This window comes from Thermobia domestica, unplaced genomic scaffold, assembly GCF_964235325.1.
Source record: "Thermobia domestica unplaced genomic scaffold, izTheDome1.hap1.1 HAP1_SCAFFOLD_1896, whole genome shotgun sequence".
Lineage (NCBI taxonomy): Eukaryota > Metazoa > Arthropoda > Insecta > Zygentoma > Lepismatidae > Thermobia > Thermobia domestica.
Genome location: NW_027657603.1, coordinates 18612 through 23008, shown reverse-complemented (window position 1 = coordinate 23008; position 4397 = coordinate 18612). Strand labels below are relative to the sequence as shown.

At 36.6% G+C, this 4397-nt stretch overlaps 1 non-coding gene across 1 annotated transcript; it reads right to left on the bottom strand.

Moving 5' to 3' along the window:
* Positions 1-215: 215 nt before the first annotated feature.
* Positions 216-334, bottom strand: LOC145678124 (5S ribosomal RNA). Its single transcript, XR_014130241.1, has one exon. It is a non-coding gene; the product is annotated as a 5S ribosomal RNA (ribosomal RNA).
* Between the last annotated feature and the right edge of the window lie 4063 nt (positions 335-4397).

Here is a 4397-nt window from a genome sequence, read left to right as displayed (position 1 = left end):
AAGTATAGTAGTAGGTGCACACGGATCGGAAATCAGGTTATTTTAATGTGCCGTGCAAATAAACAGGCTGTTAGTGTAAGAAATAGTGGGTATAACGCTTAGAATATCGATTAATCGCTATGAAATAATGTTGATAAATTATCTCTTGAAAGTACTATAAAATTAATGTTTCTAGTATTTTCGTACTTGAAGGATAATGAAATTTGAAAAAGAGATGCCAACAGCACCTGGTGTTCCCAGGCGGTCACCCATCCAAGTACTGACCAGGCCCGATGCTGCTTGACTTCGGTGATCGGACGAGAACCGGTATATTCAGCATGGTATGGCCGTTGGCAACTACCTTTTCTTCAATGTCCTGTTAAGGAAGTATGTTTTAAGTAAGAATTGACATTATTAACTATAAAGGCAAGCATATTAACGTCGTTAACATTACTTGGAATATACTAATATTCGAATAAATATTTGAATGTTCGAATGATGAGTGATTCGGATGTTCATAGTGCCACTATGTCCTATCGAGTTTACTATCACGAACCACGTATGAAATTGTATATAAATAAATAAAAATAAATCCTTTATTAAGTATTGATTACAGGAAAAAGGCAAACTTACATTCTTTAATGTACACAATGAAATGTATGAAAGATATTTTTAAGATATGTTTCACTTACCCTTTATAACGCAAGGTAGTTTTCAGTGTAGCATCCTCTTCAGCTGCGAGATAACGTAAGGCAGATGATCATTCAGTCGTGAAGCACTAAAATGTAATATACATTTTAACTATTATCGATAAGAATTATTTACTGCAGGGATGCAAATAAAGTGAGGCAAATTAGTAAATAAAAACCGATACTGTAACTGATAATGTAATTACGTATCTGTATTAGTTGTATATACAGTAATCGCACGATTATCCGCGGAGTTGGATGTTGGCATAATCGCGCATAATCAGCAGTATGAGCAGAAAAGGGAAATGAAATGAAATCTTTAGATTTACGTCGCATACTTATACCGGTTACGCTAAAGGAGACGGTGATGATGAGTACTGAATGAAGAAAGTGGGAGGAAACGGGAGAAACCCGAGAAAACCCATGAGCACGGTCTTTATGCACGACAAAGTTCACACGGCACGAGCTGGGATTGAACCAGGGACCCCAAGCACCGGAGGCCAAAAAAGGGACAAAAAGTCTTTCGTGCAACTTTCGTTTTCGGTAAAAAGTTTACACATAATTTAGAAAGAGTAGTTTTCTGGTCTTTTTATTTCACAAGTTGGTTCATGTCTATATTTTTTACATGCATAAAAAATTTTTCAACTCCCTTGCTTAGTTCCTGTTAAAGACCTCTACCTCTGATTGTATTTTTTGCACATATTCTTATTGTTTTCAGACAACATTTCTAAGAGCGTAATTTATCGTCAGCAAGAAAAGAAAAGGAAAGCCTCGGATAGTGGAATGTGTACTGTATATATATATATATATATATATATATATATATATATATATATATATATATATATATATATATATATATATATATATACGTATTAGTATATAGTTTTATTTTATACGTCTCCTATTATTACACAATGTGCAGATATTGTGAAAGCGCAAGTAAATATGTATAACTCCCCGTTCTGCACTTAATAACTTGAAAGAAGTTCGGGGAAGGTAGTGTAACAGAAAGTGCAAACAGAAATGAGGGTTTACAGGCATTTAATATTATTCCGTAGTAGTATGATTTTTTGTAAAATATATATATATATATATATATATATATATATATATATATATATATATATATATATATATATATATATATATATATATAAACATACATATTCAATGATATAGTAAGAGGTTAGCAGCACTGATAGAACTGCAGAAAGTACAAAACCGTTAATAAGAAAGAGAGAGAGATGGTGGCCGCTTTTGTGCTTTTCATTGGCTAATTCCGAATTGCGCGCGAATACGTACGAGATTTCTTTCTTTTTCCTCTTCGCAGCCCAGATGTTGCCAATTAGAAGTTTTTAGTACTACATTTGTATGAAAATGTTGCCTTTAAGAAATGTGGTTTGCATACGGAGAAAAGAGCAAAATGAATATTTATCTTAGTGGGCATGAAAAAAGACGAAACATTTTGCAAGATGGACACACGAACTTCCTTAATGCAGGCGTTCAGTACATTATTGTAAAGAAAAAAACACTAAAAAGAATTACTTCAATATCCCTAGCAACATTCAACAATTCATAGAGAAAAATCTTTATTTTGAGAACAATGGAAAACTATGTAATTGTAGATAACTACTAAATTTAATGATTAAGGAAAACGTTTAGGCCCGGCCCTTCAGAAAGAAAGTGCACAGAATTTTCTCTCATGGAAGCAATTGCAAAATCAACATTTTGTTTGCAGTTATAATTAGAGGATCTATATACAGGGTGTTCGAAAAAGAATGTATCCTCTTGAAAGAAAATATTCTCTGGGCCCCTAATCCTTTATATACCGAAAGGAAGTTTGTATAGCATTTTTTCTTACCTTCGTTAGAAGAATTGAAAGTGACTACTATCGTGACACGGGAGATATTTGATCGATAGTCGAATTACTCCCATGCTCGAATGAACACGTCTCTTGTAAGGAGAGGAAAGGCTTCTGTGATCCGCTATCGCAGCTGTGTCATATCTGCAGAGAATGTTAGGACACAAACGTGATCTTTGAGAGCCTCGTGAAAAGAAGTCGCATAGTATCATGTGTGGAGACATCGGGGCCATCTGAAGAACGCTTCATCATTAGGACCAAGGGCGAGTTACGAAACACTCTGGGATATATTTATTAACATAACTTCTCGTCATTCTGCAAGTGTGGTGGAGCTCCATCCTATTGGAAAAGGAAACCTCGGGAGCCCTCTTCATGTGTAGGTATCGTTCACATCTGAAGCATGTGAAGATAGATTACTGTACTATCGTGTACCTAAAATCATTTTCTACGAATACGAACATGTCTACACTGAAGGCAGTGCAGCTCTTTTTCTCTTTTTTTTTTGGTCATGTATTGTAACGCGGGGCAATGCACACAATAACATGTAATGTTGTGTATCATCATAAAGGGCCAGGGCGATGATTGGATCTTGATGGACGTGGAGAACTGATAGGTGATGTGAGTGGTATTGTGATCTATGGTTGTATGTTTACTGATGAATGCATAAGGAGAGGTGAAGGGGTTGCCTTTTTTTTTATGTCGATCGGCAGGGAAGCGATTGGGAAACTTTTGACTTTGTTTTTCAACCGAATATATTGATTGAATAGGTCGCCGACAATTTTACGGGGCGTCACGTCGTTGCCTTTTTCATGTCGATCGCGAGCGAAGCGAGCGTTTTTTTTTTTTTTTTTTTTTACCGACAATATGTATTGAATCGGTTGCCAACACCTTTAGGGGCGCGTCACGTCCTTCTTTCTGTGCTGATCGCGAGCGAAGCGAGCGCGAAATTTTTGACTTTTTTTTTTTTTTTTTTACCCACAATATTTATTCAATCGGTCGCCAACACTTTTAGGGGTGCGTCACGTCCTCTTTTCTCTGCTGATCGCGAGCGAAGCGAGCGCGAAATTTTGACCTTTTTTTCTCTTTTTAATTCTTTTTTTTTTCTTTAAGAAAAAATATTGATTTCATAGGTCGCCAACATTTTTACGGGATGGAACATCGTTTATTTGTTTTTCCAACCGTCTTTCTGTCTTGAGCCCCCGCCAAGTTAACTTTATGGTGGACAAAAACTATGTGCGGTGGGTTACCGCGGGGTTCTCCCGTTTCCTCCCACTTTCTTCATTCCACCACCATTTCAATCATTTCTCATAATCAGCGCCTCTTTTAGCCTAAGCGGCATAACGTGGGACGTAAAACAAAGATTTCCTTTAGTTGCTTTCTGTCTTGATTACGAGCGCGAAATTTTTTACTTTTTTTTTCTTTCTTTTGATATTATTCATTTAATAGGACGGCAACACCTTTACGGGCCGCCGCGTCGTCGTTTACACTTCTTCAGCCCATATTCTTTCTGCTTGTTCGTTTTCCGGCATCTTGTTATCACCGCCCGCGGGAATGCCTATGTCTTTCATCGCTTTTTGAAGCAAATCTTTAATAAATATGCACTCTCACATTTCTACTAATATGCATACCACAGTGGATAGACTGTAACTAGGAAAGCAGAAGCCTGCATATCATATTATTTAACAGTTGAAAGTGAACTGCCATTTTAAGTTTGATTTTGATCAGATGAGTGCAGTTCAACTCGTCGACAATTGTGAAGATTCTCGAGGTTAGGGACCATCCATTTTGTGCTTTGTAATGAAAATGGCTGCAGCCAAACTTCTCTGATCTGAATGAAACTTGGCATGATGATACATCTTGACCTG